The 25,526-nt window shown below is 45.8% G+C and overlaps 1 protein-coding gene across 9 annotated transcripts in view; it reads right to left on the minus strand.

Moving 5' to 3' along the window:
- The window catches only part of LOC146181709 (inaD-like protein), a 1,346,554-nt gene that overhangs the window by 554,939 nt on the left and 766,089 nt on the right, over nucleotides 1-25,526 (minus strand). For all 9 annotated transcript variants that reach the window (XM_084576720.1, XM_084576719.1, XM_084576716.1 and 6 more), the window contains one exon: nucleotides 17,070-17,465. The gene's annotated coding sequence lies outside the window, so the exon portion shown is untranslated. The remainder of the gene's footprint in view (nucleotides 1-17,069; nucleotides 17,466-25,526) is intronic.

Raw genomic sequence — 25,526 nt, forward strand, 5'->3', positions numbered from 1 at the left:
TGTGACTCAGTTTCGCAACAAAGTACACTGCCTGTAACGTAGCACAGATTCATACGACCTCATTCAGGAGTAAATTCCAATCTGAAATTGAGCGCGGAAAGAATGAAAACTTAAACGCATTTATGCGACTTTAATATGGCCTGATTTTTTTTGGAATTGTCTCGTCTCTTAGATTGATAATGAGGTTGTTTTAAATATGTGTTCCTATCAATTCCTGTGTTACTATCGTTAATGTTGTTGAAAACTTCAACCGGAAGATGTTCCTGCGTGCGGAGAGCAGTTTCCAACCTAGACTTCCTCTGATTTTAGAACTTCAGTGGTTGCTTCGAACACAACAAAGGGCTGACTTTCACCTCAACGAAGAGCTGGTATTTTTCTAGCCTTCTATAGCTGCCATTGAAGAAAAAGTACCACCGCAGTTCACGTATTCTAAACAAATCCTACGGTCCTATTGTAATGTTTTATCCTGAATTTTGAAAATGTGTTCTCCACGCCTTGTTTTTTCACTCTAACCTGAATTACATGTCTCACGAAGGAAGCCAAAGGAACATTTCTGACCTTACATCTGCTCTTCGCAAATTGAACTGCTATATCCCGCCTTCGGAATCGCCCGTCTTGTTTTTTGGAAGGAAATCGGGAAGCCGATATTTTTCAAGTATGAAGTCTGAGGTGGCTTGAATCCGAGTGGAGGTGTATGGAACATCGAGAGGACAACGTATGCCTATATATGTGTGGAGGACTTTGTTCGCGAATTTTGTGCCATTTCTCTTTTCTACGACGAAAACATAAAAATGGAAAAATTTGTAGCATACACGTGAAAGTGTCTTCTCTTTGTTGAGTTATTCCTGCATGTAAGCAAAATAGAAACGGCATTTTTGTTCGTGACGCAAAATAAGCGCTAGATAAAGAAAAAAAAATTTTCTTTGCAAGGACCATGGAGCTTTTGTTCGTTTCCCTGCCGTTGCTGAAATGCTACTCGGCAAGGCTTTAAGAACATTGTATCCACTCGTACACTGACTGAATAGAGGAAGTTGGCAGTATATAGAAAGAAATAAATATTACATGGGCGCTTTGCTTTCTGATAATGACTTGCTCAGCCAGATTTGCGAAGGCACTTCTAAAGAAGAATACTAGACTTAGCAGACGAACCATTGCATCTTCCTCAACCTGACTTCTGTCCCCTCAAGCCGCCGCTGCTTAAAGACACAAAGTGAGGCAATTACCTCCGAAGAAAGCCTACTTCACCTCTCCGCAATTGCTATGGTGTTTTTTTTTTCAGGTCTCACCCGAGCACGCAATTGGAACAGGCTCTATTTCTTTGCAAGCCGCTGTACGTATAGTCCTAGATCTTTCCTTTGATGTCCGGCTTCTCCTTTCCTGAATGAAGGAACTTCCTGGAGACCCACTCTAAGTAAACATTGCTTTGACTTTGCGCGCTAATAGAATCGTAAACTGAACTGAAGCCATTAAGTGCTGGCGGAATGTTACGGCCGCTGGCTAATTAAATCTACACGGAATATACGGCTCCCCTGAAATTCTTCGCTCGCTTTTCCCACCTTTGGCTGAATAAAGGACTCTGATTAGGGGATTGATCCGAAAGTAGGATGTAGTACTTTACCGGTAAATTCACACCTTCCACAACTGGGTTCTATAGGGTAGAGAAAGTAAGGAATACAGAAAGAAAGAAAGAGATAAAGAGAGGAAGGAAGGAATACAGAAAGATGGTTGGTTGGTTTGTGGGGTTTAACGTCCCAAAGCGACTGAGGCTATGAGAGACGCCGTAGTGGAGGACTCCGGAAATTTCGACCACCTGGGGATCTTTAACGTGCGCTGACATCGCACAGCACACGGACGCCACTTCGTTTCGCCTCCATCGAAACGCAGCCGCCGAGGTCGGGTTCGAACCCGGGTATTCCGGACAGTAGTCGGGCGTCTTACCACTGCACCACCCCGGCGGGGCGGAATACAGAAAGAAAGAAAGAGATAAAGAGAGGAAGGAAGGAATACAGAAAGAAAGAAAGAGATAAAGAGAGGAAGGAAGGAAGGAAGGAAGGAAGGAAGGAAGGAAGGAAGGAAGGAAGGAAGGAAGGAAGGAAGGAAGGAAGGAAGGAAGGAAGGAAGGAAGGAAGGAAGGAAGGAAGGAAGGAAGGAAGGAAGGAAGGAAGGAAGGAAGGAAGGAAAGAAAAGGCAGGAGAAATGAGAGAAGCATGCTTGCTAGTTTTTTCTCCTAATGTACTCACCTACCATGAGGTAACTTTCTCGCATTCTCGCAAAAGCATTGCCAGAGAACCTTCATCAATTCATGCTCTAGCAAATTCATTCAATAAATCCTGCAACCACAAACTGGAAAATAACTTTTTTAACCAAAACGCGCCGATTACTGCAGGCTGAATATCCGATGACCCTTTTATCTTGAGTGGCTGAGCCCTTCTGAGTGCAAAAAAGGAAGAATAAGAGATAAGGATAAGATCGCGGTCATTCCCTACACGCACTCACGGGATTTCACACAACTTAACAATTACAGAAAAAAGGTTATGAAAAGATTAGGCTGCGGATCGCTTGCCATGCTTCTACAAGCGCGTTAATCAAATGGGTCATAGGCACAGAGAATGTACCATAAATCATTTTGACCGATTCGTTTCCTGTGCTCCGGGCGTCGTGTATCCTATCACCTTGTTTTGCGGCCATATATACGTAGGCCAAACCGGCAGGTGCTTTAATAAGAGTTTATCCTAGCACAACTGCAATGCGACACATAGAATTTCAGGCCATCTGTGCATTCACTGCCGAGGTTGTAAACGAACTCCGGAATTGGACAACACTAGAGTGTTACGCAGGTGGGATGACAAAACCACGCGAGAGATCATTAAAGCCGTAAACATCACGCCTCTTAAAGAGTACCTCCTCCATAAAGAATGATGGTTCTTATCTCGACCTGGGTGATCTGAGTTCTCTTGTGTGATTTTTGGTGCTGATGACTGTTTATAAGACTCGGTTGCTCTTCTAAGTTTTTTTTATTCTGCTGTATACTTACCGAAGTGCCTGAAAATAAACAATCAGTTGTAAGTAAGCAGTGTGTGCGTCTCGTCCTCCTTCCTTGTTCCAATGTAACTTGCGCTTTTCTGCCTTGCTCTTTATGGAACCCGCTAATGTAGTTTATGTTAATAATTTTGGCGAAAACAATTTCCTGGTGATTTGAAAGTACTTTGAATTTCTCAGAAGGGTGTGAAATTTGGTCTCAATACAAAATTGACAAATAAGCAAATATTCTACTTTTGCGATTGAAACTTCTTTAGAGATAATGAGAATGTTTCGAGGCTTTTGTTCAGACAGCAAGCCAATTTGTAGCGGAACGTTTTTATTTTGTTTCATCTCATTATTCCTTCCCAAAAAACAATGTATTTGAGTTTTTTAAAGCCTCTCCCGAAATTGGCGAGCAACAAGATACTTGTTTCTGTTTCTCTATAAAATGTGCTATCTTAGTTAATGGTTTAAATTATGAAATAAAAATATGTATTAGAAAAAAAAAATGAAACATCGAAAAGCAAAAGTTGGTTGTGCGCCTTTCGGAGCATAAATTTCGTACAGAGAAGTTCCTAGTAAAACAATACAAATTGCAACTGAATTCAAACCTAGTTTCACTAAAGGTTTCCTCAATTGTTTATAGGAGCCTTTTTGGATTCAGCGAGAAACGGTGATTTTGAAGTCCAGTTCCGCACCTCGGCACACCACTGCACTGCTTGGCATATTCTGGCCTATTCCCAGAGTAATACACTGCTCGGAAAGCGCGCTGCAGCAAGCACTGAAGACGTAAAAGTGCCCCGGGGGCTTTGTCCTGTCGACAGAACCTGTGTGTTGTAAGGCTAGGAAATCAAATTAGTACATCGCATTACGACTACTGTTCCGACGGCTTGATCGCAGTGGCTGAATGCGCATTATGGAGGGCGCCGCAATTAAAGACATACAGCGGCATTTAAAAAAAATCACTGCTTTCCTGATGGTGCCTCATTTACATATAACAATAAAAAGGGATTAATTGAAGTCAGTTCGGCGTTGTCTTTTCTTTTACTGTGCCTGTCTCAAAAGTGCTATCTTTTTTTCCAAACAGGAGCTACTAACTAGCCCGCACTTCCAACCTTACGCGTTTTGTCTCAGGATTACTGATTGTTCAGCATTACCCATCATATTTTTTCGGCTCGGTAAGACATGCAAGCGCCGCCTCAGTATTATCGCTTATCAAAGCAGCGGGAGGGGCAGGGCGGAGGGGTGGTTGCTCCTGGCCCTATGGGCCAGCGAATTGTAGGTCCCCGCCGCTTGCGGCGAGGGGTAGCCCGCCACCGGTTGCACCTGTTGTAGGCCGTCATTGCACCAGCCACCGCTTCTGTGGCGGACGAAGGTTGTTGCGACACGCGTCTTTCTATACCTCTACTTTTTTATTGCGAAAGCAATACTGCTCGCAGTTTCCTTCAGCGTGGAACGGCGGTGACCACCATTGACTTTTGACATTTAGACGACCCCCGTAGACGACCCCAGGCTGGCAGGAGCTGCCAACTTTGGTCTCTCGTTTCACATGGGACGGTTACGTCAGAATCAACCTGCCAGGACCATGGCATTCACGTTACTTCTAGAGCCCAATAAGGCACTTTTTTTTTCTTTATTGCATGGAAAAACTTCCGTAAAAATGAACAACTCCACTTACTTAAACATGTCCATGTCTAAAGTTACCGGGCTGCTTAATACGAGCCCGTCATATCGCCAGCCCGACAATGCACAATCATCAGAACATCAAAAGTCTGGGAGACATACACATGCGTCTAGATACGGCATCCAGTTTCGAGGTTCTTCAGGTGCAGCATATACACTTCTCACCAAAGCACACTGCGCCCGAAACACGGATTTGCCCAATAAGGCACGTTCATACGGCTTGGTTAAAGCGGGGCTTTATGTGTGGGCTGGAGAAGAAGAAGATGGGGAAGGAGAAGAAGACGAAGAAGAAGAAGACGACGAAGAAGAAGAAGAAGACGACGAAGAAGAAGAAGAACAAGACGACGAAGAAGAAGAAGAACAAGACGACGAAGAAGAAGAAGAACAAGACGACGACGAAGAAGAAGAAGAAGAATGCTATTGCTTTCGCTCAATATTCGGTTCAGCAGTGTTGAACGCTTCTAATTTTTTATTAAGTCCGCACGAGGCAGCGGAGGTGGCTCAGCTACAGAGCCAGTAGCAGGCCCGTGCATTTTATTTTCCTTCTTCCTACAGTCGCAACAACAACAATATCAAAGCCATGTTTCTGTAAACATGACAAAGAGAGAGAGAGAGAGAGAAAACGTTTATTCGCATTTCGTTTATTCAAGAATGAATCTTCTATCTGCACATAAAGGGGCACTGCTGGTGCTTGGAATATCAAATTGCTTCCTTTAAAATGTATTTAAGATTGAAATGTATAATGGCATCCCGTTTTAGTTCTTTTAGCTCTCCAAAATGCGACCTTTGCAAACAGAAACCTGGCCAGGAGTGGGTGAACGGCATAGTTACTGGGATATACGGGTTTATAAGTAGATGAATTGATTCTGTAAACTGCGCCTAGAAACTATATTTCCATAGCTTCCTCTTTCCTCTTAGGTTGCGGTATTATGGCCTTAACGTCCCACGACGACTCATGGTATGAGAGACGCCGTAGGGGAGGACTCCGGAAATTTCGACCACTAGAGGTTCTTTAAAATACACTAACATCTGCATTGCACGCGGCACTTCAATCGAAAAGCGGCGGCCGCGACCGAGATTCTATCTACCGCTCATTTGTTCTTTTTAGTCGTGATATTTGTTGTTGTATTATAAACACTTATCCTATCAACCGGTCGCTTAATATTTTGGAAACGCGCAGGTCATGACAGTACATACCCAAATCGCTGTCGCACAGTGGTTAGGGCTCTTAAGTGCGGGCCAAAGATGCGGGATTGAATCCCCGCCATGGTGGCCGTTTTTGAATAGAGGCAAAAAGCAAGGCGTCCATGCGTGGACTATGTTTTGGTGAGAAAAGAATGTGTTTCATACTGCCGTTTACTTCAGTTCTAGAAGCGTACATTCAGCACTTTCATTACTCTCATCGCGGTCTCACCTTCATTATTCCACATTTTCTGCTAATCATCCACGGACGATGCATCTACTTCGTACGCGCCTTAGAAATTGAATTTCGCGCCTCTTCGGTTATCTGTGATATTGTTTACGTCATAGCTCGCTACCACATGAATAATTAGTTATGCTAGGCCGAATTCCTGGAAGGAGTGCCGTAATGAATTCGAAACTTCGCGGTTGCAGTAACACGCCCGAACTGGACGCAGCCAAGCAGAACGGAAGCCCATCTGCCGGAAGAGCTGCTTGCGGGAACTTCCGCCGGAGCCTTGGCATCGTTAATAACGTCCACCCGAATGACTGCACAAGCGACGCGGATAGTGAGTCAAGAAAGCTCAAACTGCATTACCGGAAATTTGATTTACTTTCGCTGCACTAGCTCGGAGCCAATTACGTATCAAATTCGGCCGAGGAAAGCATGAATATGCCATGCGACACCGGCCACCAGAACGAGAATCTAATCTCGTAAAGTCACGTCCAAGAAGGGCTAACAGTGAAGCTTGCAAAGACGAAACCTGATGGTGCGAAAGTCTATTTATGCTACTGCCGAGCGATCAGAGAATAATTTGTTTGCTAGAAAACGTTTTGACATGATTTGCTGTAGAAATTAATAGCTAAATGGTGTACGTTTTCGGCATCATTTGTCTTTCATGGCCAAACTATATTGTCAGCGGCCGAAACTCTTTCTGGTATGTATAGTTTTCTGGCAAACGACTCTGTGACCTCTATTCCATAATGTTGCATGAAGGGAACCGATGGGGTTGGGACAGGCAGACCACCGCCGCTTGCGGCGGGGGCTAGCCTGCCACAACATTTTTATCTGTTGTAGGTCGTCATTGCACCCTCCCCCGTTTCGGTGGTGGACGACGGCTGTTGTTGCGGCGCGCGTCTTTCTCTCCCTCTATCTATTCTTTTTCTTTCTTTATTTCCTCTTCTGTCCGCACGAGAGAGTATTCCCTTGATGGGGATGGGGCAGGTGGGTCACCGCCGCTTGCGGCGGGGGCTAGCCTGCCACAACATTCTTATCTGTTGTAGGCCGTCATTGCACCCGCCCCCGTTTCGGTGGTGGACGACGGCTGTTGTTGCGGCGTGCGTCTTTCTCTCCCTGTTCCTTTTCTTTCTTGTTTATTTTCTCTTCTGTCTGCACGAGAGAGTATTCCCTTGATGGGGATGGGGCAGGTGGGTCACCGCCGCTTGCGGCGGGGGCTAGCCTGCCACAACATTCTTATCTGTTGTAGGCCGTCATTGCACCCGCCCCCGTTTCGGTGGTGGACGACGGCTGTTGTTGCGGCGCGCGTCTTTCTCTCCCTCTCCCTCTTCTTTTTCTTTCTTTATTTCCTCTTCTGTCCGCACGAGAGAGTATTCCCTTGATGGGGATGGGGCAGGTGGGTCACCGCCGCTTGCGGCGGGGGCTAGCCTGCCACAACATTCTTATCTGTTGTAGGCCGTCATTGCACCCGCCCCCGTTTCGGTGGTGGACGACGGCTGTTGTTGCGGCGCGCGTCTTTCTCTCCCTCTCCCTCTTCTTTTTCTTTATTTCCTCTTCTGTCCGCACGAGAGAGTATTCCCTTGATGGGGATGGGGCAGGTGGGTCACCGCCGCTTGCGGCGGGGGCTAGCCTGCCACAACATTCTTATCTGTTGTAGGCCGTCATTGCACCCGCCCCCGTTTCGGTGGTGGACGACGGCTGTTGTTGCGGCGTGCGTCTTTCTCTCCCTGTTCCTTTTCTTTCTTGTTTATTTTCTCTTCTGTCTGCACGAGAGAGTATTCCCTTGATGGGGATGGGGCAGGTGGGTCACCGCCGCTTGCGGCGGGGGCTAGCCTGCCACAACATTCTTATCTGTTGTAGGCCGTCATTGCACCCGCCCCCGTTTCGGTGGTGGACGACGGCTGTTGTTGCGGCGCGCGTCTTTCTCTCCCTCTCCCTCTTCTTTTTCTTTCTTTATTTCCTCTTCTGTCCGCACGAGAGAGTATTCCCTTGATGGGGATGGGGCAGGTGGGTCACCGCCGCTTGCGGCGGGGGCTAGCCTGCCACAACATTCTTATCTGTTGTAGGCCGTCATTGCACCCGCCCCCGTTTCGGTGGTGGACGACGGCTGTTGTTGCGGCGCGCGTCTTTCTCTCCCTCTCCCTCTTCTTTTTCTTTATTTCCTCTTCTGTCCGCACGAGAGAGTATTCCCTTGATGGGGATGGGGCAGGTGGGTCACCGCCGCTTGCGGCGGGGGCTAGCCTGCCACAACATTTTTGTCTGTTGTAGGCCGTCATTGCACCCGCCCCCGTTTCGGTGGTAGACGACGGCTGTTGTTGCGGCGTGCGTCTTTCTCTCCCTCTTCCTTTTCTTTCTTGTTTATTTTCTCTTCTGTCCGCACGAGAGAGTATTCCCTTGATGGGGATGGGGCAGGTGGGTCACCGCCGCTTGCGGCGGGGGCTAGCCGGCCACAAAATTTTTATCTGTTGTAAGTCGTCATTGCACCCGCCCCCGTTTCGGTTGTGAACGACGGCTGTTGTTGCGGCGCGCGTCTTTCTCTCTCTCTTTCTTTTCTTTCTTCTCTATTTTCTCTTCTGTCTGCACGAGTCAGCGGAGGTGGCTCAGCTACAGAGCCAGTAGCAGGCCCGTGCATTTTCTTTTCCTTCTTCCTACAGCCACAACAGGCAGCGGAGGTGGCTCAGCTACAGAGCCAGTAGCAGGCCCGTGCATTTTCTTTTAGAGCGCAGCTCTTTGGCGTCCGTTCCTGGGTTTCGCGTCGGCGTCGGCCTCGTAACCAGCTCCGCCCCCCTTTCATCCCCCAGCACTAGCAGCGACCGACCGATACCGCTGGATGCCGCTGACGCCGCTAGAGAGTCAAGATAACGTGACTGCATAGAACACCGTCGCCGCCATGCAGAAAGAGGAGGGGAGGGTCCCCCCCCCCTGTTCCTGTGTGGCGGATAGGGTGCTCTTCAGTGGCCGACGCGCCTATTATATCACGTAGGCCCCGGCACGTCGACAAATACGTGACGACCTTCCCACGGCTAGACCTGGTTCTTGGCGCTGCGGAAGCGAGGGTATCATATTGTTTGCGTCGGCATCGGCGGCGTTGTCCCTGAAACCAACTCCGCAGCTGGGGTTGACTCACTATCGGCGTCAGCAGCATCAGTCAGTCGCTGCTAACTCTTCCCTCCTCCCTTTATCGCGTTGTCCGCTTGCTGCGCGCGCTTCTGCCCCCATCGTTTGCCGCTGGGTGTACACGCCGCCCCCCTTCCCCCTCTTCCTGTGAGTCTCCGGTTGTCAAAGCGCCGGCTCGAACTTAATTCCTTTCTTCGCTCCTCCTCCAATGCAACCCCTGTGCGGTGGCAATCAGAGAGCCAGATCGGTGGCGGCGGATCTGTATATGTGCACCGCCCGATCCGAAATTGCCGCTGCCGTTCACCACTGCGAAATTATCTGCCAGTTTTTTCTGAGCCATGAGCTAGACGACCGGTGGAAGTCCTCCGTCTGCTGCTGCTACTGCTAAACGAGCTGCCAGAGCAGAGGCCCAGCGCCGTCCCCGCCAGAATCTAGAGCAGTAAGCCCGCTGTGGTGGTGCAGTGGTAAGACACCCGACTACTGTGCCGGAGTTCCCGGGTTCGAACCCGACCGCGGCGGCTGCGTTTCGGTGGAGGCGAAACGAAGTGGCGTCCGTGTTCTGTGCGATGTCAGCGCACGTTAAAGATCCCCAGGTGGTCGAAATTACTCCGTAGCCCTCCACTACGGCTCCCCTTTCTCTCTATCCACTTTCACTCCCACCTTCATCCCTTCCCTTACGGCGCGGTTCAGGTGTCCACAGAGCAAGTGTGACAGATACTGCGCCTTTCCTTTACTATGAACCAACCAACCAACCAACCAAGGGAGGCTGAAGCAGAAGCTCATCGCCGCCGTCGAGAAGACCCTGCCGTTCGCACCGCCGAAGCGGAGGCTCATCGCCACCGTCGAGAGCAACCAGGTGTAAGCGAGGCTGAAGCAGAAGCTCATCGCCGCCGCCGAGAAGGGAGTCTTTGTTAAAGGAGTACGTGTGAAAAATAAAAAAAAAATTCTGTGATAGCGCATACATGTGTTGCTCGATTTCCTTGCCTCAATCTATCGAAAAAGTGAAACAGCTTATTTGCTGCGCTCAAATTTCGCATTAGGAAGTAACGTAATCGTCGGTAATTTTTTTGTTCTTCCTACAGCCACAACAACAACCATGCTGTCGTAATCACTTTCATCTATGGCACAGAGTCACGTGCGGCGTCTGGCAAGGCAGCAAAATACCATATACGCAAAGAAACTCACTTGTTTTGTGAACAACCTAAATGAATATTATAAATATTAGCTTCCCACACATGCAACGCAATTCATACATTTCTCAACAGTAAAAAAGGAAAGAGGATATACAGTGACCAAGTGTGCCAGCAGCATCGTAAAGGAAAACGTAGATGGTACGTATTATCGCTAAATGTGTCTCAAAAGCGCCCAGAAAGACGAAAGCGCCTTTATTAAGCAAACAGCGATGCAAAGATTCATTCAATATTTTTGCTTTTTTATTTTGTACTTAGGCAATAATTTCGAATTTCTTGATAATTTGTGCGTGCAGAACCGAATCCCCCGAATGGCCACTTTGGCTGCAACTTTGAGACAGGCGGAGAACGTGCGTGAAAGTATCAGAATTTCGTTTGTGTAGTACCCCTGCTAACCGCATCCTCGCCAAAAAATGCATACGTTGGATGACATTTCACCTTTTCGAGTGCCAATGGAAAAAAATAAATTACAAGGGTTCAACGCTGCTGAACAAAATATTGAGCGAAAGCATTAGCCGCGAGTGACCGAGCGTTCTTCTTCTTCCCTTTTTCTTCTTCCTCAGCCCACATATAAAGCCCCGCTTGAACCAACCCATTATGAACGGGTCCTAGTGGTCTCTAGGGGTAACGTGAATGCCATGGTCCTAGCAGGCTGATTCTGACATAACCATCCCATGTGAAACGAGAGACCCAAGTTGGCAGCTCCTGCCAGCCCGTGTGTCACGTGGGGTGTGACGTCACAGCATCACGTGGGTAAGACGTAAGTGCGGCCGGGTCACGTGAAGGCTTGAAAGTGCGAGTAGTTTTACTTTCGCAATAAAACTACGCCGTTATTGAGATTCGAGCACAGGGCATGAAAACAATATTGGCTGTGGTTTGCATTTGGTTAAAACCAGTGTGAAGCAATGGCTCCAGCCGAGGTGGGCGGCCCCACTCTGTATATATCAGAGATTCACGTCAGCTATTATTCACGTCAGCCTCCCTCGCCACGTCATTTGACCGTTACCTTTGATATCGACGCTTACCTTTACCTTTCGTGGGAACATAGCTACTCAAGGTGGTTGTTGCTTAGGTTCCAACTTGCCCTAGAATCTGGTATAAGGTCATCGGAAGCACACGGAGAACTTGCATAGCTTTACGTCGTGTACTGATGCTATCGCTTCAAGAAAGTCGCACCGCAGATGAGCTGCATTGACCACTGCGTTTGTTCAACGGCACCATTTCAGTATCATGTTTGTTTACTTGCTAAACTTCCATTCATTCACCCTCTGCTCGGATGCCGTCGTTTACATTCTTTCATCGGCTTTGGTAAAGTCGCACCAAAAAATGGCAGGTAAGCGTCTAAGATTACCCGGAATCATTAATACTATTTGGCGTAAAGGAACGCCGCGCTCGACGGCAACTTGGGAGGGAAAGTGGCCCATCAAGAGCACGGGCTTCTTAAATATCACTTCCGCTAGTACTGCAGGGCACTATATGCCAGAGAGGCCCGTACTCCACTGAGTACAGAGCAACGATTTCGGACCAAAAAATAACCCCAAAATACATCATATTTTACAATCACGAATATCCTAACAATCAGTATGATTGCTATATATAACAACAAACGAACAGAAGCGCACGTAACACAAAACGTGCCCAATGAAAATGACCCACTGTCCTACTGGGTAAATATATAGCACTGCGTCGAAACCATTTTGTACACCTAATTGGAACATTTATAGACAGAAATATATTTCGAGCAAAATTGCCACTCGAACACAGGAGCAGCTTTTTTACTGACAGTGCATTTCAGAAAACAGATATCCCACAGGCGGCGCATCATCTGTCACGCACATTTCTCTGGGCATCTGAACTCCCTCGGAAAGGTTAAAGGTCAAATCGCCTTTAATGTTCGCGTTTTTGCGAGAATGCGGGTAGTAGTGCTGTTGTACTAAAACGTGGAACATATTTGGGTTCCGGCTCACTTCTCCAACTCGCGATGTGGATAAGCGCTTGTACGAAGTGCAGACGATCGAAGAACGGAATGCCACGACATTGGAAATTATTATAGACTAGAAAGACTCTGCTCTCACCTCCGCATAAACGTCTAACCAAGGCCCGCATTCTCGCAAAAACTCGAACACTGAAGCAGATTTGACCTTTGACCTTTCCGAGGAACTTCAGGTGCCCATAGAAATGTGCGTGAGAGATATTGCGCCTTTTCTTTCCTGCAAACCAATTACTGAACGCCTCTGAACTGTGATGCGTTCAACGGAACCCTCTTTTTTTGTGTTCGACAAGGGGCGCGCGATGTACCGTCGCAGCAGCAACGGTCAGGCTTTCGCACTTCTCCCCTCCAGATTATGCAGTGCTTTCGGAACCTTTGTGCTGCAGTACACATGCAATGTGTGTGAAAGCATGTCAGCCTAAAAAACACAGCAAATTAACGTTTAAAGATTGACGCACAGCAAACACGATCCTGTCATAGCGCCCTGCTACTTCACGATATACTGTCATTAACTGTATTTACTGTCTTTTTGGTAGTTTTTGACAATTTGAGCTAAGGACAACACAGGCTGATGCGAGCTTTCCACAGCTCCACTGCGCTAAGGTCCACACTTCGCTATGCTAAATAACGTGCCATTTCTTCTCCTAAGTTTAGCCAGCAGAAAGAAAGCGAGAGACCATGCATCCATTTTGCTTCCATGAACGGGCTATCCGTACAATGCTCTTGTTGATTATTCTGCAGCGGTTGGCAAGAATCAAGGCCCCTGTGTGTGTTCCACGCCCTAAGCAAAGTCGCTGATAGAATTCCCTTGCCTTTTCCCGTGGGTAATCTCGCTTCCTTTTCGAAGCTTCCGAAAGGAAGCAGTGGCACAGAGGCCATCTCGAATGCTGCAAACAACGTTTGCGCACATCGTAGCCTGTCTTTTGTTAGATGCAAAAATGCACAAAACACGGTAGTTCAATCACTAGTGCTTTTCGGAGAGCACGCGTAGAGCATCTCTGGATAACGCCTCCTTCGACTAACCTTCAGTTTCCACCATTGCAGGCTTCTGGACTCAGGTCAGCACGCTTGGTTAGTAGGTAGGTAGATGCGTTCGCCGGCAAGGTTTCGCGCGTTCCGCTGCTTCCTCATCGGTACTCTGACGGTGTTGAATTATGCAACTTCCACTCACCTTCTTCTAAGGCTGACGCGTTCCGTCTAAAACTGCGTTTCACGGCAAGCGTGGCGATCTACAACCGAGCAAAGGTAACCGGATCCCATCCCGATCACTGAGGTAGGCTTTCAATAGGAGAAGCAAAAATGGCGCCGCCCGTGTGCTGTACGTCGTCAACATACGTTAAAGGTGGAGGCGGTTGAAATCATTGCCGTCTATCGCTCTCTACGCCACGTAACTCCGCACCGCAGCGCACTACACTACACCACACCCAATATGATCACACCATATCCTATACGTTAAGACACCGTGCCGTACCTTACCATACCGAACCATACCGCAACGAGCCACACACTACTATGTTTAATCAAACCATGCCGTATACATTGGCGCCTTCGGTTTTCTGTGGTACCGTAACTAGTACACTCATAAAAAGGCTTCATACCAGCTTCCATGTTTTGTTGAACAAGCTTCTATAATAAAGTAGCCGTTAATGTCTTGCGAGTGCAAGCGTGATTAAGTGCAGTTCCTTCGCCATTACGCACCATATTTAGATAGTACTGTGCCCTGCTATCGCTGATAATATTTGCGATTATAAGATGCATCGATTATTCCTTTAACACGGGAGCCCGAATTGTTTTGGATATGAAATTCGGCATGTAGATATGTGCCGGAGTTCCCGGGTTCGAACCCGACCCCGGCGGCTGCCTTTCGATGGAGACGAAACGAAGTGGCGTCCGTATGCTGTGCGATGTCAGCGCACGTTAAAGATCCCCAGGTGGCCGAAACTACTCCGCAGCCCTCCACTACAGCTCCACTTTCTCTCTATCCACTTTCACTCCATCTTCCTCCATTCTCTTATGACGCGGTTCAGGTGTCCACGAAGCAAGTGTGAAAGATACTGTGCCTTTCCTTTCCTGTGAAGCAATTATTATTATTAATATATGAGGCACATAAGCAAATCGCTCGGGCGCAATGAAATCGATAACTCAAAGTCAGGTCCGTTCGCGTCCCAATATTCACCATCATTTTACCCTATTAATAACCATCATTCGTACTCAACGAGCACCATCATTATCACCTCACCTACGTTCGTGGCAGGATTGAAGTCTCATTAATCGGTACAGGAGCAAACTGCAAACTGCAGTCGCTGTATGCAACCCCAAATAACTGCCATCGTAACCTCAAGAAATCATCGATTATCCGCTTTACTTATTGCATTACCTGGATCTCTGCCCACGCTAATTTATTGTTACTGATATAAATTATGATACTAATTCGCGTTAGTTGACTATATTTTCCTGCTTGCTTCCAGCCTCGTATGTCCAGAGTTTTCTAAAACCGAGCTTTGGTATCATCAGCTGAACTTTAACTATTTATTATTCTGTTTCTGAATACTGCCCCCGTACACATAATATATATATATATATATATATATATATATATATATATATATATATATATATATATATATATATATATATATATATATATATATATATATATATATATGTTTTTGATTGAGCTGAGAAGCCGCCCTTCAAGATGGAGTGTCCTGAAGGATAAATGAATTTAGGCCAGCAATGTTGCTTATCGAGCACCTAAGAACTCAAAGACCTCATTGATGTCTTATTGGTGCACGCATATTACTGACGACATCAACCCGCAATATAGCGAGCTCCCTTAGGCCTGCGTGCCGAGGGGGGGGGGGGGGGGGTCCAAAAAGGAGTCTCATTTCGGTGGAAATAAAACGTATTGATGATGATGATGATAGCGAGCACCAAAAGTGCAACGATGTCGATGTCGCACTTGCTGGCATTACAGGCTCGTATGAGAATTCCTGAGCGACGCAAGAAACGCGTGGTTCGACAAGTGGTACATACTGAACCTCCTTCTTCCGGACGCGATTCATTACTTCGATGAAAGCAGACAGCTTCGTTCTACCTATTGACAAATGACCATGCAATAACATCAGACGCATCTGGTAGTATCGAAAACGGCAGACGGCTGCGTTTGTAATTAGTAGGTGCGACGTCAGCGCGCAAATGGGAAATAAACGAGAAACCCGGAAGGAAGAGCCGGTCTTCTTATTCTGGCCAGCGCTTTTCTTGCTGTCTTCTTGAAGGGGTAGCAGAAGCAGCAGAAACTAGGTGAACAACAGGCATTGTAGGAATGGAGCTATCAGAAGAGACATATTGCATTAGACGACAGACTGATGAGTATGTTGCGAGCAAGCTGCCCGAAGAAGTGCAGTACATAGCGACATAGTGAAGGGACTGTGAAGAAAAGATTAATAATCAATGTTTTTTTTTTTTTTTCTATTTCCAGCGTTGTGCTTCCTCGTTGCGTTTCCGATCTTGTCTTCGTTTATTGGCTATTTCTAGTGATGGTTAACGGTGTCGGCTTCTCAGCTGTCTCTGTCGACAGGTTTTTCCAAAGAGCTACTTCAGCTGTCTACCTTTATCTTTTTTGATCGTCCGCAAGCCTGCTAATTACCGACGTTCAACATTCAATATGGTCATTTTGAGAGCTAAACTACTCTGTCCCTAATATATATGCCTTTGAGAGGTTTTATCAGTATTAATCACATCCTATATAAAATAGTTTTAATTTCTATTACAATCATCATTTACCACCGGATCATTCTCAGCTTCCTTGTGTTATGCATCGCGGATGTTCAAATACTACTGTTCTTGATGTTGATGTTACTCCTATATAAACCACACATGAGAGGCTGAATAAGAAAAGACTAGAGCGGAGGAATGTTGTCATTTAATACCTCAATGCGTTTCAGAAGAAAAACTCAACGCGCTTTTTTCATTATCAGTCGAGTCCTTGATGTAATTGTCGGATCATTATCGTTACTACCGAATATATAACAGACAAGCATCGCTCAAAAAGGATCATACTAAGATGAGATGGCTGAAGAATTCTTGATGTCACGTTGAATCGACCGATCAATCACAAGCAGGATTGATTAAGAGATGTACTCGAACAAAGGACGAAGCAAACGAAAAACCTGGACATAAGGCACATTTTACGCAGGTGGAAAAAGTGCTTTCAGTACTAATGTTTAGCTTCAACTTAATATTACATGGTACGAGGGTTTGGTCAAATATTGCTGCTATATCTCGCGATGCTCTTACACCACCAATCACCTTCCTGAAAAAACATGACCCGCTAAAGAACCAAGAGAGAAGATATTGGTTTTCCTTACGCGAGAATTTCCTCTATCCAAATTTATGTATTGCTTCTCGGGAAAAGTATGTGTTAACTTCCCGCCGAACTCGCGCTCGAGCCGGGATGGTCCACAGAAGTTATTGGCACATACCATCTCGTTAAAGTTCATCAATTGCAATAAACAAAATATATCCATCCGCTACATTGAGCATATCTTACCCACCGGCTTTTAGCACATTGCTGTTCCCACACGCAAAGAAATAAAATGAATATCGAAACACAGCATCACCTGCTAAGAGAGCGGAAAAACTTTCTCACCTTCTGTTAGGAAGAAACCTTGTAGATTCAGTGATCCCTTAAGACTTCAAGTAATCCTTTCGGCTTTACACGGTCGTTATGTCCTCTACGACGAACGCAAATCGTTGGCGGGCCACAGTTTAGTTCGTGCACAAAAAGTTGCACTGCAAAGTCAACACATGTATCCTAAACACATACACGAAGACACAACACTCTAACCAAACCAAGGTCTGCAAACAGTCGCGCTTTCACAACCACTAGGTAACTTGGTAACTGCGACTGTCAGAGGTGTTCGGGGTAGTTGGTCAGTCACCCCGGCTCTGTGGCAATGGGCAAACCTCGGGCGCCGGCGAGGAGAGCCTGTCCGTGGTAATCAGTGGCAGTTGACCACTGGGTCTTGTCGAGCAAGGAATTTACCTGTAATACGAAAAGAAAAAAATATTTAAGCAATAGCTTCTTTCATATTTGCAATCACTGGTCTATAATGCCAGCTCTGAAATATGCCTATAACGCGACCTTGGAAAATTTCTGTGCCCGACTGCATAAAAGTGCTCGGTTTAAAAATTGTCACACCGTCTATGACTGTCCAAGAAGGGGCTAGGCAGTTCAATAACAGAAGCCGATAGAATAGTTTCTTTTTCGGTCTCCGTCAATGATAGCAGTCAGCTGGTGAGCACTGCATGTCTTACAAATATGTCATCAGACACGCCGTTCTAGCAGATTCTGATTCTGCTGCTTTAAAAACTTCCTTCGCAACTTATCTCTTGCCGTTAGGGCGTAGACTAACTTGATTCCGCTGTGTGGCGCGAAAAAGAGGGTAATAGAAATGTTCTGGCTACATACACCGTATATACCGTTCGTCACTGCATTCCTTCCTCTCGGACCCTCGTAATGGAACGGCTTTGCATACGACGTTGCCGCAGTCATCTCCCATCTGATACATTTTCTAACTCTACGTTACCAACATTGAATGGCAAACATAGGTGTAATTACCGTGCTTTATCAAGTGGTTAAGTTGTTTCCGTAATTTTATTGGCTTCTTACGTAACGCCTCATAGCGAGAGTATTAAATAAGAGTTGAATTAGTTTTTCAGTATACCTCCCACTAACAAAGTAAAGTAGTGCCTGGATTAAAAATTCTTTTTTAACATCCCTCTAGCTGGAATAGTCATACTGCCACTTTACAATCCTTAACAATATTACCTTGTGGTAAAGGGTGGTTTTCAAAGTAACGTAGTGGCGCAGTGTTCTGTCTGTTCAGATTTTCTCCTCAGGTTTCGCACTAGGAGGAATGCCATCGCCAATGCCATTAGGGGCAGCGACGCTGCTAGCCTCAGCACAGCTCCCGATTTCGATCTCACCGAACAACGTACTAAAATGATTCACATCTCAGCTGTGTCTTGATATTTTGTGTATAATATGTATTATTCGAATACAATTCGATCGAATTCGCGTCATTTTTTACTTTGTATCTCGGGTCGTTCTGTACGGGCAGCTCCAGCAGCTCTATGCGGTCTACGGTAATATCGCATAGCATGAAACGAAGGCATTCAGTTGCATCACGCCACCAAGAGGCAATCTCTGCAGAGTCACAAATATCTCTTTACGAATCTCCGAAACTGGCAGAAAATAATGGACGGTCCAGATGGGGTATCCCGTTTCCAGAGCCCGTTCTTTCTCGCGCGCATCCTCCCATACGCATAAATGAACCGTAGATCGCGTTTCACCTAAACCGATGCATGAATAAACGGCTTCAGTTAGAGGATGCAGCCCTCCAAAAAATTCACCGGAGGGATTATAGCGTAGTGCGGAGGCAAACTCTATTTCGCAATTTCGCCTCGCCCTCGTTCAGCAGCTTCCTCTTTCTCGGCCCACGCACATACAGCGAGATATAAAACTCGGACGGTTTAATAGACGAACAAGGCCGGATGCCCAAGCTGTTGCTAGGGCTTTCCTCTCCTTGCATGGTCCTGGAGGTAAAGGGCTTCAGGCGACACGTACTATGCGCGAGTTTGAGTGCATTAAATCTAGCGGCTAGGTCCGTTTGTAAAAAGGAAAATAAATAGAATATTAGAAGAAACAACGTGGTGAAAACGCTTTTTTTTTTTTTTTGCTCAAAGCGGCCAGCTTAACGAGCCGGGAATCAAGAAGACAAATTGGTCGGGAGAGCACTTCAAGTTGTCTGAAAGCCTGGAAGCTCTGAGCGTCCTAGCTTTCATTTCTTAAATGGGAAACAATTTTGAACCGATATAATTCTCATATTGTGCGCATAAATAAAGTGCATGTGGTGATAATAGTGTGGTCAACAATTGAGTGAATAACAACACTAACTCTTCAACGAGCGAAGGAGCAAATGAATATAGATAAGGCGCCGTCACTTGTGTATCACAGGTAACAAACAAAAGCCTAAAACCTATTTGAAAATTTCAAAAAAGATCATAGTTGCAAGTTAAAATAAACCGCGTTTGACTAACAAGGTCAATAAACGTACTCATAAGTGTGCTCGTGAATAGAGTTGCAGAGTTTCAATCGATGTACAAATCCGCAGATGGCGGTGAACTCGCCATAAAGCACCCCGCAATCGAACGCCGCAGCCTTGAATTGCGAAGTCGGGTAGAAATGGCCTTTCGCGCTCAGAACATTATGAATGCCTCATAAAAAGAAGGAGAAGTGTTTAAAAATAAGCTTCAAGCGCCGAGTACGAATAGCAGTTCACCGGTCTCACTGTTTCCACCAACACGCGAAAGCGCAAAGTGTATATAGGGCAGTGACCTTGACCCGGATAATGCCTTTCTTATAGTCGTGTTGTTGGATAACAGCCCTAAGCCTACCATCCATCTCGCCGAAAAAGGAAGGCGCCGTGAGCGGTCATCTTTCTCCGAGCAGCTTCCGGAGACGCTGATTCAAAAGGCCGCTCATGAAGCGATTGCCATGCTCTCTGCCTCGATCGACAGATGCTTGCAGGAATGATAATAACAGTCGGTTGATTTCCATTATTAAATAGCAGTCGCTAGATGTACGGCAAGCCGTTCTTGTTCCTTCGGCAGACTGACGTTATTTATTAGTCGCTAAGATGAGGCTAACTGGTGATGATTTAGCGGATCGAGAATAATTATAGGAGCACTTAAACACATGTCCATAGAGCAAGATATGTAATGAGCGTGTGTCGGCAAGGGATGTCTATGTGGCATCGAGGTCACGCAAGCTCAATGCGTGGGTCCGCCAACCAGGCTGTGTTATGTTATGTAACTGGCGTTAAGATTGCAGTCCTTTTCGTTGTGTTTCTGATTATGTATTTTTCCTCATCAGAAACAAGAAATTTTAAAATAAAATACATTAGCATTTTCTTTTTTCTTTCCAAGGAGTTCTCAGTATATCGCGGTCGGATCGTCGGGTTGTCAAGTGTTTGAACACAGTTCTTCCCGAACCTCCTATATTATGTACTCCCCTAAAATCAGTTGCGCCCTGCATTCGAATCAGAAGTGTTATATTATAAGGCAGCCTCGCATGTGCACGTCGTAGTAATGAACGTGTTGCGGTGAGCCTAAGGACTCTTTCTTATGCCTCTGTATTAAAAATTATGGAGGTTTAACACGTCTAAACCTAGGTTCTGAGCGATAGGTGTGTTTGGCTTGGTTGCGATTGTTAAGCTTCATTTTGGGTAAAAACACAGCGCGAAGGGACGTAAGACAAAGATATGGAAACCGCACGGACGAGCGCGTACTTGTTTCAGCTGAACCGAAACTTACGGGACTGTGACCTGAACTGCTTTACCCGTCACGTAAGGAAGGCGCCCAACGCCCGCATTTTTGTGGCATACCCCAAATTAGCAGCTCTTGCTAGTTCTTTTCCAATAATGCTTCAAGTTACGACTGCAAAGAAGGCTACTATTTTGTCCTGAATGCCCGCTCGTGTCCGTATTTAAACAACTTAGTCTTAATTTCGAGCAATAAATGACTGTCGCTGGTTGTTCAGAGATGGCGAGGATAGCAAGCTGTCGAAAGAGATTTCCACAAGACCTTACATTTTTTGAGCCCTTAGCTAATCAACTGTTTGCAGTGGATATGCCACCGTGCATGTATTATACTTCTTAACAACAAATTGCAGCTTTTCCTTTTCTGCCTAAATAACAACCCCCAAGCAACGTTTAACTAGCCGCTACCAAAACGTCTAGCAGAGCAGACTGGTTTCGCTGTCTTTTTCCAGTAATCTACAGGCAGCAGAATGGAAAGGCCAGTGGGCTCTGTGATCTCAAAGCGTGTGATGAAATGGACAGCATCAAAGAGTTTCCAACACCAACTTGCGAAATTTTTCGCTTTAATGGAGGTGGGCTAAGCCTCCTCGAAGGGTAGATCAGGCAGCCCTCTCCGCCCTACGGCGCGTACTTACAGTTCGAAGATCAGCTCTTCTGGAACGTGCTTCCCCAGAAGTTTACCCAGAAGAAGCCTCTTTCGTCACCTGGTGCCTATTTTTTTTTTTCTCTTTTAGTTTTCCCGTTTCCTTGAGATATTGCGCTCCAGTGCTCAACGACGCGTTCCGCATATAAAGGGCGTATTTTATCGACGTCTATCTCTTGTGCAAACAGCTGCCTACATGCTGGGAATGTCAAAAGTTCAACTTCGGACGGCACGGTTTAGGCGTGTTGTTTCGGCGAACTTCGATGCTTCCTGCGCTTCGCAGCTGGGAAGTTTCTAGCGTATAAGATGGAAAGTTGCACTGAACCGTAACCGAAGAGCGTTTGAAATGATGCTATACTTTTGAAGCGGGAGATTTCTATCTACAGAAATGTATATTTGGCACTTCTACACGTCTGGTTGCACTTTGATCCCGAAAATTGACAAGGCCTCCGCATTTCTTAGCGTTTCTGAATTTCTTAGCGTTAGTTGTGATCAGAGATGAATTTTTATAATGCTTTTGCAGCCAGGCAGCGTTAACGGTAACGAGTATTTTTCAAATCATTATATGCATTATGTACGAAACATGCAGAATATGCACTGATTTCTTAAAGACTTCAGTGACAGAAGCTAGTGAAAAATGTTAACACACCGTTTCTAAAATGCCTCGCCAGCAGGACTAGTATTAAGTCGAAAATAGGCAAATAGTTAACCATATTATCCTTAGGGAAAAAGAAGTCAGCCCAGGCAGGCATCGCAGAGACACGTGGAGAGATCTCCAAAGCCGGAATGTAACTTTTATTTTAATTTCCGACCCCCCCCCCCCCCCCACTAAAAAAAAACAAAAACAAATGATAAATTTTATCAGGAGCACACTGCTCGTCGCTTGAAAATGGTGCATTAATGCTTTGGCGCCGCAGGGTGTACTGAATAAGAATAAAAGGGCACCTTGTAATCTCGAATTAAGTTCTAGCTGCACTTTGCAATTTGCAACTACGTATAGTGAATTATGACGCAGAAGACATCGGGTAAAATTTTTTGCGTTGTTGCTGCGTTATACTAAAGTTACCTCTAGTTACCTTCACGTAAGACCGTTCATATTCGTCGCCAGAACCAACCACTGCTTCGAACAATAGAAAGCACTCATTTGGGGCTAACAATACCGCAACACGCATGTCTGAGCGTTAGTGGTGATCAGAGGTGAATTTTTATAATGCTCTTGCTTAAACTATTAGGCTTCTGTAGGATTTTTGAATGCACGTACTTGTAACCCGCGTTGTCTTGGGCGCTGTGCCTTGTGTGTACAGCCTCGCCAGCTTTTTAATAAATTCACCCTGCAGAACCCAGCGCAGTAGCCTCTCAGAGTGCTTTCAGGTACGCCGAAAGAGCCGCCTACAGGCGGCGCTCCTGTCACAACATCAACACGCCCAATAGCCCCTCAATCAAAGCACCTTGACGCGCTGACAGGGTATAAACCTTGGACCTCGGCGTTTGTGTTGATTCCAATGACGTAAAAGTGGGAAACGAGCTGGCAAGGGCTACTGCTCTAAAGTGATTATTCTATTTGAAGTGGAGGTATACGGATTAGGAGGAAACACGTAGCACGCGCAGTAGTTAAAGCAGGCTAATCGCGAGAGCTTAACCGGCTGAGAACCGCACAAATAGGAGGCTCATACGTGCGCAGTCAGCAATGACGAAAATGCGTGACTTATCGTCTTTCTACAAAGTGTGGTGCAAACAACGCTGACGTCTTAGATGGCGCGAAATAACGAAATGAAAGAACAGACCAAACTAAAAATATGTTATGTCGGTTTGATGAGATCTGTGGCCGCTGTTTTGCACACAATGACAAATAAAATATTCGGGAACTCAAAAACTCTTTTGCATTTTATTTTTCTACTTTAACGACTTAAAGAACTTGGACATTCAAAGTTCTTGTGCATTTCTTTCATGTCGCGGTAGACATTTGGAAATATTTCAGAAGCGCTTTAGTACCGTAGCTTCTCATTTCTAGAATTCAGAGGCTCATTTGTTTTGACAAAGCGCTAAAGGGCAAAGGTCAGAATTAAAATCGAGAAAGAACATGCATGTTGAACTGATTTTTGAAATGCAATTCAAAGAGGAGTTACCAACAGGGCCATATGTCTTGCAGATAACTTTTAATGAACATCCCTGTATAATGCCCAGTTGCTTTGGTTTTTCCCTGCATTGTACTAAAACCTGCTTTGTGCAGTTAGCTGTTCTACATTTTTGAAAGCACTTACATCTCATTATTATCACAGCCAAGGCAGCTGAAGATCTAGCTACTCCAATCAATTGTACGCAAGTTTTCAAACAAAATATTAGGTTTGCATCCACGCAGCAAGCTCCACCAGAATAATTAGGTGGGTGGCGAGTAATATTTCTCTTTTCCCTCCCATGTAAAGGAATATTCATGACAAAGCTTACCGTTAATACATTTTTAGCGCTCACAATCTCCAGAAATTCAAACAAATGGTGACACTAAACAATGGAGTCGTTTAGTCGCGTTCAAAGCACACAGGCAATGTTTTAAGGCTTGAGTGGGCGTAATTATACGGTGCGAAAGATGGAAGATGGAGGTAGCTTCGGCCCCAGTCAGCTCTTTGTAGGAATGACTAGCGCAAACCTTGTTTTAGGTTTTACCATTGGCACTAGTGGCACTACTGTTTTCTCAAACAATCAAGCCAAGCGACGAGAATACTTGAGAGAAACCCCCGCGGCCCCGCGGATAATCGAATACATGGCTGTGATTGGGAATAGAACGTTCCACATACAGAGCATATTGGTTCATTACACAGAACGAGGCTTACACATTGTTTTTTCTTTAACGTTGCCTTTACGGCAGACTAAACGAAGTATGCTGCAACGAAGCCTCATGTTGATAACTGTTAACACGTTAAGCTAAAAGGGTTTAGACGTCATGGAGTGACTGCCAAACATTTTCAGCATTCGGAAGGCAAAGGTGATGAAAGGACTGTGAGCTTAGAGACGTTATATTATGAGCAAGCAGGCACGATCATACACTCCAAGTATCAAACTTGCAATAAATAAGCTGAATACGCGCCTACATACGGCGCAGACCAGGGCTAGAGTCCGAGATCCGTTGCTTTACGACACACAACACAACGCGTGGTAGAATTGCACGCGTAGTCCGGCCAGCTTTGTTTGGGGACGCTAATTAACCGCGCCCTTGGCAATCAGCGAGTAATTAGAAGAACGTCCCTGCACCGCTGCTGGTTCAATAACTGGCCTGGAACGACATCTCGACGTACTCTCGTCAGCCTCATCTGAGCCGTTGAAGAGATCGTGAAAGAGATTGTGAAGATACGGCAACGAGAAGCCGGCGTAATCCTTGCTTTCATCGTGGCATAAAAGTGGTGGAACGTAGCAAGTTTGTAACACAACATGCCGGAAATGCCCCTGTGCAGCTTTACGTCTCATGGTTAAAGGGAGTCTTTTAGAAGACATCCACTCTCATGTTTACGTATAGCTCGCGCTATCCGAGTTGGCAATGTTTACAGTGAGCCTGACGGAAAACTTGTTCAATTACCAATAATTAGAGAGACCTTGTTAAAACTACGTGCCACCTAATGAGGATGGAGTGTTTTCGTCATCACATTACGCGAATCTTTCCCGTAAAAGTTGGAACTGGGGATTTTAAAGTGGAATGGATGGTAGAATGGACGCACTGGGCAACTTGGTAAATTTACAGTGGCTTACTGTTCCTGTGTGCAAGCATTTATAGCGCCGGAAAAAATGAAATGGCTTGGCATATGAACAGGCATTTGACTAGGACTGGAGCATATATGATGAAGTCAGACAGGTCTACTTCAGTGTATCGTTAAAAAAGCTTCAATGTCGTAACGAGACAAGTAAAAAATATAAACTAGCAGCTGTGACTGATCTGGGCTTAAACAGGGTGCTCGCGTAATTTTAGCCAATCGTCTTCGTTAATGACCTCCGTGCAAACCTAGCAAAACATTATGACGTTCTCTGCTACTCTCAAATGCACACAGCACTGCTCAATGATGTGCTGTTTTTTTTTGGCTGTAGTGAGAAAAGT

Source organism: Amblyomma maculatum, chromosome 8 (assembly GCF_055883805.1).
Source record: "Amblyomma maculatum isolate TAMU_Amacu chromosome 8, ASM5588380v1, whole genome shotgun sequence".
In the NCBI taxonomy this organism is placed as follows: Eukaryota; Metazoa; Arthropoda; class Arachnida; order Ixodida; family Ixodidae; genus Amblyomma; species Amblyomma maculatum.